General features: G+C 47.0%; 1 long non-coding RNA gene across 1 annotated transcript; it reads left to right on the plus strand.

Annotated features, from left to right (window-relative positions):
- Positions 1-10,589: 10,589 nt before the first annotated feature.
- Positions 10,590-12,787, plus strand: LOC121822222 (uncharacterized). Its single transcript, XR_006063220.2, has 2 exons — positions 10,590-10,775; positions 12,138-12,787. It is a non-coding gene; the product is annotated as an uncharacterized LOC121822222 (long non-coding RNA).
- Positions 12,788-14,176: the final 1,389 nt, after the last annotated feature.

Raw genomic sequence — 14,176 nt, forward strand, 5'->3', positions numbered from 1 at the left:
AACAAACTCACATAGTGTATGTCAGAGCAGGCTGTTTCCCAGCATAGAGGCAGGGCTTGGCCATGTGATTGCTTGGGCTGACAGAAGGAGGCAGAAGCCATGCTGATCCAGTTCTGGGCGTGGATCCCATGGGTCTGTCTTTCCATGTGCATTCATTGTTGCCCGGAGTAGGTGGCAGCTATCAGGATGAGAAACTGGGCTGAGCTAAGTTTAGCCAGGATTACCCGATCTCTAGCTGGTTCCAGATGTGCAGTGGTTGCTGGTTAAGCTACTGAGCTGTGATTGACACCAACTGCTGCTGTCTGGTGTTTGCCCTTTGTGTCCATGGCACATTTGATCCCCACGGCACTCTGAGGGCAGGCGCTGGGACACTTACTTCATGAATGGAGATTGTCTACAGTGCAATGAAAACATTAACATCTCCTGCCCACCTCTACCACCCCAATCTTGTCAGGAATCAACAAGTTTCAAGGCAACATGACAGGTCAAGTATGTCATTCAATGTCAGTCTGATGGCCGACATGCTTGAGGCTTTTAAGTTGTCTGAGGGCAGACATGCTTGAGGTTTTCATTTGTCTGATGGCAGACACGCTTGAGGCTGTTATTTTGGAGAATTTTAAACAACTCGACTTTGTAAGATATCAAACCTCCATTGAATCCCTCATGTAAGAAGCTTTGGGCTGGAGTGTGACTCAGCCATTAAGAGCACCAACTGCTCTTGTAGAAGCCCTGGGTTCAATTCCCAGCTCCTGTCGGGCCGCTCAGTCACTTGTAACTCCAGCCCCAGGGGAATATAATTTTAAATCTTTTTTAAGTTTGTACTATCACTATCACACCCAGTTAATGGGAAAGGAGCTGAGATGTGGAGAGCTTGATGGCAGGTTAGTCAGGGAGTGAGCGCAGGAAGGGAGAGCCAGTGCCTAGATGGTGCTTCTCCACCTAAGGAGAGGTCGGACGTCACCACAGGTGACCCCTGCCGTATCTTTCTCAGGTTGAGTGGGTTACCGTATGGTTAGGATCCAGGCGCCCTCCGTTCTCACCCAGATTCTTGAACGTCTAGTGACTCGGAGCCCTGGTTTGGCACAGTCTCCGTAGCCCTTCGCATTTCAGCAGGGCACTCACACTTCCAGCGCCGCTCCCCAGGACCTCTGCGTCCAGGCCTCCTGGCTTCTGGCCTGCTTAGTTTCTTTGTTTTAAAATGGGATTTTTTTCTTAACTTTTAATTAATTACTGTGTGTGTTTGTCGATTAGAAAACAGCTCGCAGGAGTCTGTTCTCGCCTACCCTGACCTCAGGTCAGCAGGTTTCGCAGCAAACCAGTGAGCCATCTCACAGACTGCTGGCCTAGTTTCTTTACAGCGCCTGCTAGATCGCTCTGCTCACCTCGGAGCTGTCTCATCCTCCCACTCTGCTCTGGGCTCACAGAACTGTGGCCCTAGCTCCCAGCTCCCACAGAGGCGCAGCTCCGCAGTCAATTCCTGGCCCGCTGTTGCCCTCTAGTGGACTTTCGATGCTGCTTCGTGTACATGAGTTTTAACCCTCTGTGCTGGAGGCCGCCATTGTTTCCTGCAATTCAAAGGATGTAGCTAGTAACTAAATCTCACCTCTGACTCATTTCAGCCTCCTTCATAATATTAAGCTGTGTGTTTGAAGGATTCCTCAACATTTAAGAAAAATATGTGAGACAAATTAACGACAATAGTTTCAGAGGACCCAGGGACAAGTTGACTCCGATAACAGACATTCGTCTTCTCAGCTTTAAGAAGCCAATGGGTAAATCACTCAGTAAACATCAACCAAGCATGGCCGAGTACTGTACACTCTCCACATAATGGGGTCTGGGTGGAAGGACATGTCCAAACCTTGCAGTGTATAGCAAAAGACAAGAGAACTGTTGGCATCATAAAGTGTAACAGACAACCCACTTCTGCGACCTACAGGAACAGAGAGAGTCTCCACAGCCCTTCCTAACCACAAGCCAGCTCCCTCCCTCCACAGTCCTGACTTGGTTAATTGCCAGAAGGTCAGAGAAGCCACAGCTAGTGAGTAAGAGAATGCAAGGTTCCGGTAACTCTGTTTCAGAACAGTGTACAGCAATGAGCAAACTCATTTTCTACAGCAAAATCTTCCATCAAGTGCCAGTGAATGACTCAGCTGCATGGACTTTCCCAGGATAGACTGTGGCAAAGTCTCCAGGGGCCTCGCACCTCCAGCGGGAGGTGGGGGTGGGGTGGGATTTGTGCCTGTGGTGCCTTTCAGATGCCCAAGCTTTGATATCCACAAAGCATTTGTGATAACAATGTTTCTCTTTTCTCAATGCTCCATTGCCAGTTTCAGAATATTTAGCCTCTGATTTCAAGCAGAAACATAACCAATATCAAAGATCTAAAGTTTGAAGTTGTCTTTATTTATCTGTGATTTGTTTGTTTTAGAGACAAGTTCTCACTATGTATTTTAAGCAGGCCTCAAACTCACAGTCCTCCTGCCTTGGCCTGCCAAATGCTGGGACTATAGGTTGAAGCTACCAAAAGTTATCTACTTTTACACAGCTGTAACACCCACGGCCAGAGGTGACAGCCAGAAGGAGCTGACACATTTGCTTTGAGACAGGGTCGCTTGTGATCCAGTCTGGGCTGGAACTCGCTGTGTAGGGGAGGATGACCTTGAACTCCTGATCCTCCTGCTTCTACTTTCCAAGTGCTGGGTTTGCAGGTGTGTACCACCATGCCTGGCTAAGGATCTTATCCTCTTAAAGGGAAGACAGATGACCACCCTGTGGATAAATGACCCCAGAGCACCGCCCGGTTGAAGTCGGCCCCTTCACTGATGCCTGAGTAGGAACACAGTGCTTTCTGCCATTCCCAATCCCTAGATTCAGGGTTTCTAAGGAGAATGATCCAACCGCCACTGGACCATGGCCCACTCACACAGTCCGGTGTACCAATGGGCCTGGCTGGTTTTAGCTCGCCCTGCTCCTGGACGAGTCTGGGAACTAAACCAGAGTGGGCATGCGCTGCCTCCTGCTGTGCCCGGGAGCTCAGAGCTCTTTCTGAAAGGACGCCTCTGATTGGGATATTCCTTTGCCTGACTGGGAGGGCCCAGGGTCGTCTGGCCTCGGTCCTCTCTTTCCTTAATGCCCCTCCACTGAGGCTAACGGGAGGAGCCGTTTAGGCTGTGTTGGCCTGAACACCATTTCAGTATGAATGCTGGCTTTGGTATAGGAAGCAAAGCTTTACTCTGTTGTTACGTTTTATTCACTTTTTCTTAGTACCTTAATTGTCTTTTTTTTTAATTGATTTTTTTCATTTACTTTAGATACCAACCAGTTTTCCCTCCCTCCTCTCCTTCCTCACCTCCTTTCTACCCTCTCCCCCATCCATTCCTCAGAGAGGGGTGGGCCTTCCATGGGAGTCAACAAAGCATGGCACATCAAGTTGAGGCAGGACCAAGCTCCTCCCCCTGCATCAAGGCTGGGCGAGGCATCCCAGCATGGGGAATAGGTTCCCAAAGGCCAGTTCATGTGCCAGGGACAGGTCCTGATCCCACTGCTAGGGGCCCCACAAACAGACCAAGCTACACAACTGTCATACACATGCAGAGGGCCGAGGTCAGGCCCATGTAGGCTCCCTAGCTGTTGGTATAGAGTCCGTGAGCTCCCATGAGCTCACGTCAGTTGTCTCTGTGGGTTTCCCCATCATGATCTTGACTCCCTTGCTCATACAATCCCTCCTCCCTCTCCTCAATGGGACTCCCGAGCTTGGCCCAGATCTCTGCATCTGTTCCCATCAGTCACTGGATGAAGGCTCTATGATGACAATTAGGGTAGTCATCAATCTGATTGCAGGAGAAGGCCAGTTCAGGCACCCTCTCCACTATTGTTAGGAGTCTTAGCTGGGGTCATCCTTGTGGGTTCCTGGGGGTTTCCCTGGCACCAGGTTTCTTCCTAACCCCATAATGGCCCCTTCTATCAAGACATCTCTTTCGTTACTCTCCTTCTCTGTTCCACCTCCAACTCAACCAATTCCTCATGTTACCCTCCTCCCATCCCTCCCTCCCCCACCCCCAGTTTACCCAGGAGATGTCATCTATTTCCCCTTCCCAGGGAAATCCATGTGTCCCTCTTAGGGTCCTCCTTGTTACCTTGTTGCTACGTTTTAACTCCTAATTCTCATCAGGTCACCAGTCAAGTGGGTGGTCAGAGTACAACCACGGGCATGCTTAAAGTATTTATTTTAATTTTATGTGTTTGCCTGCATGTATTTAAGTGCACCACTTGTATACAATGCCCAAAGAGGCCAGAAAAGGCATCAGATCCCCTGGGCTGGGAGTTACAGATGCTTGTGTGTCACTGTGTGGGTGCTGGGAACCAAACCCGGTTCTCTCCAAGAGTAGCCAGTGCTCTTATCCACTTCCATTTCTCCAGCCCCAGAAGTACACTTTAAAAAGTAAAACAAAGAAATCCTTCCAACAGATGCTGGGGAACTCAAATCCTCTGAGGCACTTGTGCGTTTCACTGGCTGCTTCTCACTGGAGAAACAGTAGAAACATAGCTAAGTTTGATAGCCTATAGGTCTGATACGATGTGCACCGGAGCCTGTTCTCTTCAAAACATAATCATGTAATTACTGGGGCTGATAAGATGGCTCAGCGGGTATCTGCTGCCAAGCCTGAAGACCTGAGTTCTATCCCAGACAGAGACCCATGCTGTGGGCGAAGAACTGACTCTGGTAAATTGTCCTCTGACTTTCACACTTAAGCACAGTGTGCATGCACACACACAATAAATGTAACTAAAATAATAATTAGTGAAATTGTTTTCTCAATTGATATATTTTTAGGCAGGAAATACACAGAGGATATACCCACAAAGCATCCAGGGTATGATCTGCTACTGCCTGCATGACGGAGTCTGAAATAACACATTTCCAGGACACGGGAGAAGGGAACATTCAAGCCTCAGTACCTTCCACAGTACAGTGTGCTATTCCAGCACACAGCAGGCTTGCTTTCTGCTGGACATATGTATGTATACATATGTATATGTATATGTGTGTATAATATGTACATGTGTATGTATACATAAACACACACATAATTTTTCTATATACTATGTTCACTTCATCAGCAATGCAAACAAACCCCACAAAATGAAATTGTGGGTAGAAATGTACTGTTTCCATTCACAGAGCTCAACTTACTTTTAAGATCTCATTTGTTCTAGCTTTTTCTTCTGTGTTTGTAGTTGGCTATCAATAGCTTGTCTAAGCAATCACGCTCCTGATGGCCCAGCTCTAGACACTGCCATTTTTGGCAGTGAGATCCCAAGCTTGGAGTCTCACACCGACACAGCCATGCCAAATTAGCTGAGAAGAATCTCAGAATGAATACCATCAAAGATCACACAGGACATCATCGTCCTGCTTGACTTCATGGCAAGCTTGTTTGGGTGGTCTTGCCTGCACCGTTATGTTTGTTTTTTTTTTTTAAATTTCGTTATTATTACTTTTTTATGGTGTGCTGCCTTCCATGCATGCACTAATGCATCAGCAGAGGCCCCTTGGGCTGCCTACAACAGTACAGAAATGTAGTTGAATTTCTGAGCGGTCTTATTAAATAAAAAACATGGAGCCAAATATATGGGTGAAAGCCTTAGAGATCAGACAAATAGTGATAGCCACCAACCAACCTTACCTCACCAGCTCTGCATCTTCCAAAATGCCATAACTTCCTGTCTACCAAGGCTTTTATTGCCTTACTGTTCTGACCTCTTATTGGCTCTCAGCCCAGCTACCTCACTTCCTTATCACTGTCTGTACAGACCTCCAGGTCTCTATGGTTGGTACTGGGATTAAAGACATGTGTCATCACACTTGGCTGTGTTCCCTAGTATGGCCTTGAACACACAGAGACCCTGCCTGATAAGTGATCAGATTAAGGGCATGTGCTACCACTGCCTGACTTTTGTGTTTACTTAAAACATCACTTTGTTGTTTGCAGATCGACTCATTTTCTCTGCCTATTGTTATCAATTATGCAGAGGTGGATGTGAACATAGGTTTCCAGATGCCATGGCATTCCCATGAAGGCCAGAGGACAGCTTTTGGGAGTTGGTTCTCTCCTCCCATAGCTTCAGAGGGTTGAATCCAGATCTTCAAGCCTGTACGGCAAGTGAATCTGCCAGATACGCTAAGCCTATAGGCTGAAGATGATGCCCCAACACTGCGGAGAAACCTCAGATGACTGTCCACGCAGCTGGCTGTTTCTGTCAACTTACAAATTTTTTGGAAGTTGCTTGCATGCACTTCCTGTTTTTATTTTTGTTAGCTAATATTATTTCCTTCTTGGGTCTCTGAGGGAGTTGAAGATTAGTTAGTTATAGTTGAAGGCTAGTTAGTTATAGTTGAAGATTAATTAGGATAGAAAGTGAATTAGATACATTTTGGACTTACCAAAACAGGATAGATAAGGGAATTATTTTCTCTGATTTGTCAAATACAAACGGACTAGACATCGTTTAGGTATTTGTTACTTGTATATATTGTATATAGTTACTGTACTTTTGTATATAGTTTTTCTTTTGTTAGTTATAACCTTTTGCCTTTTTTCTTTTTATTAAAATAGAAAAGGGGAAATATGGTGGTATTCTATTTGTACTGAAATGTGATTTTCTTTTTTTTTTTTTTTTTTTTTTTTTTTTTTGGTTTTTCGAGACAGGGTTTCTCTGTGTAGCTTTGCGCCTTTCCTGGAACTCACTTGGTAGCCCAGGCTGGCCTCGAACTCACAGAGATCCGCCTGCCTCTGCCTCCCGAGTGCTGGGATTAAAGGCGTGCGCCACCAACGCCCGGCCTGAAATGTGATTTTCATTGTATGTTAATAAATAAAGTTGCCCGGGGGTCAGAGCTATTAGAGCCATAGACAGAGTGTGGTGGTGGTGGTGGTAGTGGTGGTGGTGGTGGTGGTGGTGGTGGTGGTGGCACATGCCTTTAATCCCATAGATCTCTGTGTGTTCAGGGATACAGCCAGCATTGGAGACATATGCCTTTAAGACCTGGGGGCTGTACTTACAGGCAGTGACGAGGCAGTCATGTGTTTGGGTTTACAACCAATGAGAAGGCAGAACAGAAAGACTATTTAAAGACAAACACACAGGAAGTAGCTCTTTTTCGGGAAGCTAGGAGCACTGCAGGAGGTAAGATTTTAGTTCTGAGCTCTGACCTCTCAGCTTTCTCTTTTACATTGGTTCTGTGTTTCTTATTTTAATAAGACGGTTGGTTACATCTACAACCCAGTGAGCCATCTCCTGGCTCTCTGTCAAATTTTTCAGTCATTTCCTTTGTCCAATAAATCAGCTGGGTGGGCGCCATGTTGGAAGACGCGTTTGCCCAGTGGAGCAGAGCATCCATTCATCTTTCAGGACACCCAAGGAGCCTAGTCTAGAGACTGGGGCCATGCTGCTGGAGACCTGCTTTGGATGATCAGTTTAGTCAACTGTGAGGCCTCTAATTATCCTAATCTCCGACCTCTTTAACTTCATGTTCTCCCCCTGAATGTTGGGAAAGCCTTCTTTGTTTCAGAGCTTTATGTAATTTACAGTTTATATTTGTTCTACATTATCTTCATTATCAAAAAGGAAAACAGAAGCTCTTGCCACTTCTGCATCATCGGTTCCCTCAAGCTGGAACCGCTGTGCTGAGTCCCAGGCCCTCCACCACTGCAGTGCGTGAGTCCTGGGTGCCTCATGCTTATGTCAACATCTAGCCTTGTTAGAATTTTTTTTTTAATTTTCTGAGGATGAAATTGTATCTCGTTGCAATGAGAATTGCCCAGTTGCTATAAAGTAGAGCGTATTTTCACATTTGTTCTCAACTGGAGCACTCCTTTCTGACTATGAGTCTTCTTAGCTCATTTTTCTGAACTTTGATTTTGTAAATAGTGTGTCTTGAAGATATTTTTATATGTAGGTATAACTTGAGTACTTGTATTTTTTAGATAATTGCAGAATATTTCATTTAATGGACATTACTTTGCAGTGGTCTGAATGAGAAGTGTTCCCACAGGCTCTTGTATTTGAACCTTGGCAGCCAGCAGGTGCTGCTCTGGGATGGTTGTAGAGCCCTCCGCATGGAGACTTCCTCGGGGCCTAACCATTCAGGACAGGTCGCCCCACTTCCTGTCCCTCTCCAGGCAGCTTCCTGTTCTGCCACCTGTCTTCCCTGCCTGTTGTCCTACCTTCTTGCCAGAATGGACTCTTTGGAACTGTAGACCAAAATAAACCCTTTCTCCCCTAAACTGTTGCTTGTTGGGGTGTTTTAACACAGCAACAGACAGTAACTAATACAAACAAGGCTTGTTTAATCATGTATTTATTCCAGTTTTTACTCTTTTGTGTACAAATATTGTTTTACTTGATGGGTGTAATTTGGTGGGTATATCCACAGATAAATTTCTTTATAAGAGAGAAATTACAGACGGGAAAAGCAAATGAGTTTTATGTTTCAAGAGATATTGTGAAACAGCTTTCTGAAATGTGCCAGTTCATGCTCTGCCACTGACAAATGTCACATCTGTTGTAATTCTGTGTCAGGAAGGAGCTATTTGTACTCTCCAAGTGAGTAGGACACTTGTATAACTGTTCTAGGGCAATCTATTTTCTGTTGCTATAACAAAATACTGGAAGGTAGAAACTTCACACAGAAAACACGTTTACTTAGCCTTCAGTTTTGGAGGCCGAAAAGCCAGGATTCTTTGTCCTCTGATGGGGACCTGATGGCATCACCATAGTGGAGACATCTGCAAAAGAGGTCTCCAGTGACATCCAGCCCTCACCACACATTGTCACTCTGCTCTCCTTCTCATTCTCACAAGCTCCCAGTGAGAACATCCTCTCCTGCCTAACCTGCCACTGAACTTTGGAGAAAGTTGTATTTATTTATTTAGGGAAATACTTGCTCTCCATTCCCCCACTCAGCTCCAGGAAGAGTCTATTTCCTTGTCCTGGGTGAGCGTGAGGCTCCTGGAGGGACCAAAAGCACTCCTGGGTGAACAAGGCTGTCTGGAGATTCAAATGTGGTCACATGGCTTAGCTTGAGCTAGCACCTGCCAGTCCCCGTGAGCACAGTGGCTCCAGCTGTTCTGGTTTCAGAACAACACTCAGTGCCTAATGAGAACTGTACCTACAGCCCCATACGACCACACTCCTGACTCCAAATCTGTGAAGAGAGAGACACGCCCACATGGAACATCACCAAGAGTTCGGGCTTGGCTTGTTGTAGCGCATGATCAAAAGATTGGCGCGTGAAGCTCCTCTCTCACGTTTGTCATACTGGTGACTAGCCATGGGCAGGGTAGGCAAGTGTCTGGCCACTGAATTACACCCACAACCTGTCTGGCATTTTTAATTTTGAGACAGGGACCCACTAAATTGCTCATCTCAGCCTTGTGCTTGCTGTGTAGCTCAGACAGACCTTGAGCTTGTGATCCTCCTGCCTTCGCCTTCTGAGTAGCTGGGATTTCAGGACTGTGCCATGAGATTCAACAGCACTGTCGACCTGTTAAAACCCTGTATGTACATAAACACACACACATATGATTGTATAGATATACCTAGAATTCATGATTGTTATAGAGGTTTTCATGTTTTTCCTTTTCCTTGTTATATTAGTTACTCCTTTGTTCTTTGCTCATATCCACAAAGGCTCCCTTTCCTCTCTAAGTAATGCATGTTGTCAACCCATCTTTACTCTGTTGGCTAGTTTTATGTTGACTTGATGCAAACTAGAGTCCTCTGAAAGGAGGACACCTCAACTGAGAAGATGCCTCCACAAGGTCTGGATGTAGGCAAGTCTGTAGAGCATTTTCTTAACTAGTGATTAATGGGGGAGCACCCAGTGCATTGTGGGCTGTTTCACCCCTGGGCTGGTGGTCCTGGGTACTAGGAGAGCAAGACAAGCAAGCTATGAAGAGCAAGCCAGTAAGTAGCACTCTGCCATGGCCTCTCCATGGCTCCTGGCTCCAGATCTCCACCTTACTTGAGTCTCTGCCTTGACTTCTTTCGATGATGAACAGTGGTGTGGAGTTGTATGAAAAATAAACTCTTTCCTTTGGTCATGGTATTTTATTATAGCAATAGATATCCTAAGACATTTACCTATATTTCTGTATACTCATTTAAAATAAGAAACAGTGGTGATAGTCAAGGTATGTAACAACCAATAATATTACCCAGTCTGAGTGAAGCAACTAGCTGAGACATCCAATATGACCATATCAGTATATTCTGCACACACACACACACACACACACACACACACACACACACAGAGAGAGAGAGAGAGAGAGAGAGAGAGAGAGAGAGAGAGAGAGAGAGATTCTATCATTTTGTACTTTCAAAAATGGCACAATGTTATGAACATTGTTGCTTTCTTAGTATTTTTACACAGCAGTACCTCATGCCCCAATTCTAACTGTGATATGGCTTTCTCATTTCTCTTGGCTGCTGTACGGAGTTGTGTTAAACCAGCCGGGTGTGTCGATGCCCTCTCTACGGTACTGTTACTGGCCTTCTCTCTACCAGTACTTCTGCTGCCAGGCATTCTGAGAGTAACGGTTGTATGTGCAGGTCAGCCTCCACAAAAGCTGTCTCTAGGGCATCCCGTCCCAGGGAGAGTCAGCTGAATGGTGTGTGGTAATTTTGGTGGATGGTGCCGGTTTCTCTGAGTTGTGTGACAATTCACCACATGTAAGGAAATATTTCCCTGAACCACTCACCAGGAATAAGTAAGCACCTTTCTGATTTTTGTCAAATATAATATTTTGTCAACAGGCAAAAATAATACTCTACATTTTCTGACCACCTTCCTGTGTGTTGGCTGCTAGGATCTTGAGACCTTGGCTTCTCTCTGTTGGGTTATCTCATACTTGCTAATATATAGGAGCGGTTTTTTTTTTCCCCGCATTTCAGATACTGATCTTAACCATACACTGAAATTTTTTCTTACTTTAATATTTGTTCATTGATTTGGTTTGGGTTGTTGTTGCTAGCTGTTCCAAGATGATATCACGATGTTGAGACATCTCTTGTTCCTCCACACCGCTTCTCTTCTCCTGCCTCTACGTGACTGCTTTCCTCAGTCCCCTCTGCCTTCTCTCCCTCCTCATCGCCTCTTGTCTCCAGCTACTTGAACTGGTTTTAAATGCGGAGACCTCCGCTTGTGTGGTTTACACAGCCATGAAAGAGTTAAGTTGGCTAGCGGCGGCACAGAGGCACCCAAGTTGTGTTCTCAGAGTTGTTCTGAGGCCTTGAGAAGATTTCCTTTTCACGCCGAACCTCTAGGCCTTCTGCAGAGCCTGATCCCCCAGGTCTGGGGGTGAGGGGGTGGTGCAGATGCGGGGTGGGGTGGGAGTGGGGCCCAGGAGATTCCAATACCCAACTAAGGCCCGCAACCTGGAAGTTAGGATTGGGATGGGGAGCCGGACTTGCTTAGGAAACTGGAATCAGGTTGTTGAAGTCCTGGATACCCGGTTCCAGCAGCTACCCAGCTCAGCCTGAGGTGGCCTCAGTCCTGCCACGGAGCAGAGAAGCTCACCACCCCCGGGCCCCCATCCCCCGTCCCCCCCGCCCCCCAGCCCCAGCCCCCGCGCTTAGGCTCCAATGGCAGCGCGACTGAAGTATTCCAAATGGCCAGAAGGTGGCAGTGTGGCTCTTTGACGCTCTGGCCACCAGTGGGCACAGGGAACGCCAAAGCCAGGCTGCGCAAGCCGTGACGTGGGAGGCGCCCTTGCACACTGGCCACTCATGACCCATCATTTACTGAAATGAATTTTCTCGCGTCAAATACTGTCCTGGTTCTTTCATTTACTCTTCATGGAAGTCCCAGGTAGGCAAATTATTTCCCTTCTACCAAACAGGGAAGGTGATTTTTTACATTCAGCCGCACTGAAGGCACAGGTACCATTTATTTGATCCTCAGGATATTAATACATTATATATACATTTATATAATACATATAAACTCCTCATTAGTTTATTCTTGATGACTGTCGCTTCCCTGTCCCTCTGTCCCAACCCCTCGCAGGATCAGTAACAATAAGCAAGTTAGCCAAGAAAACTTAAGCCCGCAGTTGTTTGTATTTTAACAGGTCACCGAGGAAGCAGAGACACACGGAAAGGCTGCACACCCAGCGCGAGGTCTCACGAGAGCTAACAAGCTCACGAGTCGGCTAACGAGACTCGGCGGATTTCGGGGGACGTTGCTCTGCGGTTCCCGCTGTCCCTACGGTTCCTTCTCCTTTCGTCTTCATGCATCTTCCCTCGGCCACATGCCTGGCTGGTGCTTGCCAAAGGGCTCTCAGGCTGGTGGCCACTGAGAGGAGCTCCATTCCCGGTGCTGCTGCCCTCCCGGCATCTCCATAACCATCACACTGGCCTCATGCCTGCACTGGGCACATCTGTCCATCCATCTGTCCATCCATCTGTCCATCCATCCACGCCGATGCTTCCAGTGCCCAGCCAAGGCCTGCATTTGCCAAGGCTAAATTTAACCCGCAGCTGCTTCATCAGACGCTGGTATTTTCAGGGAGGAGTCTAGAACTGCTGAGCTGGATGCCTCTGAGGGCTGCTGGCCAGGGCTCACACCCTTGCTTTGAGTTGTGCTCAATATCCAAGCTGTTCTGAGAACTTGTTCCTTCCCATCCCTTCCTTTTAATTTTTTTTAAAAAGATTATAATTATATCATTTCCCCCTTCTCTTTCTTCCCTCTAAATCCTCAAATATACCACTTCTCACAACACCCCTGCTCTCTTTGAAATTCATGGCCTCTTTTTCTTTAATTGCTGTTGGTGGTAGTGGTGGTGGCATTGTGTATGTCTTCCTAAATACATAAACACAACCTGCTCAGACTATATAACATTACTTGATGCATGTTTCTAGGGCTGACCATTTGGTACTGGATAACCAATTGGTGTGCTCTTCCCTGGGAAAGATATTCCCCGTATCTGGGCATTCCTCCATTGCCTGTAGTTCTTTGTTCAGGGTTGAGGCCTCTTGAGCTTCCCCTTCCACATTAGCATGGCTACTGGCATCCTTATTCAGGGCATACTTAGGTGGCCATGTTGATGAGACTTCAGGGGCGTAGTTTCCCTTCCTTTCCTAACTGGCACTGGGATGGAAGGAAGCAAGAACTGGCAGAGAGGAGAGAAAAGGGCAGGTCTGGGGACCTCTGGGTGCTCTGTCATGCTTCTCCTCTCCCAGATGAGCAGGACTGCTCTCTGGTGTGCGACAGGAAGAGAACACAGGCTACACCACCCACGGAGGGGCTGCCAGCTGGCCTGTTCTCTCCCTGCCTCTGTTTCTGAGTCCCTGTCCAGAGAGCTGCCAGGCTTGCTGTGAACTCCTGCATTCATTAATCATCCATGCTTTTTCTTATTGGAGCACTCATGGGAAGCCCTGGCCCATCACACTCTGAAAGTTTCCAGTCTGGTCCTCCTGGCCAAGAGATCAGCTATGTGGAAAACCACAGGCTCTCGGTGTTCTTTACAAGCAGGAGAAGATGGCCTCAGAGATGTGGCAGGTGGAAGAGAGAGAGATGGTGGCCTCTGGGTCTTGGGGAGCAGGGTGGAGGTGAAGCCCATTGCCCATGGCCACCACACTGGCCAGGGTAGCAGCCTGTCAGATGTCTCAACTCTCATCTGAGGCCAAGGGAAACAGGATCTACTCCCCCCACCTTACACCCCTCCATGTCCAGAGTGAGCATCCTTGACCACTTTGTGTGGCTGGCACCTGATACTCAGGCTGTCTGCAAGTGCCCACTGGATGGCACCTTTTGCCCATAGCTCTCACCCAAGGAAGGGCCTCTGGACTCTGTTACAGACAGGCAAGCGGTGGCACTCAGGGTTTTTGGTTTATGTCTGGATCCTTGACTGCCTGATTAGCCCTTAGGACCCTTATTTTCACCCTACAAGTACTGACCACAGCTAACTCTCCTATCCTGGAAGCAGAGCTATCTTCAATGCAGCTCATGGGTAGACATATTAAAACCTTGTATCAGCCTTTACTGCACTAGGCACCCCTACAGTCCAATCCTACAGATGAAGACATGAAGACCAGATGGGTTATGTGGCTTCCCCAAAGACACACAGGATTTGAATGTGAGTGCTGTGGCATGAAAGCTCAGTTCCTT

The sequence above is a fragment of the Peromyscus maniculatus genome, chromosome 14 (assembly GCF_049852395.1).
Source record: "Peromyscus maniculatus bairdii isolate BWxNUB_F1_BW_parent chromosome 14, HU_Pman_BW_mat_3.1, whole genome shotgun sequence".
Classification (NCBI taxonomy): domain Eukaryota; kingdom Metazoa; phylum Chordata; class Mammalia; order Rodentia; family Cricetidae; genus Peromyscus; species Peromyscus maniculatus.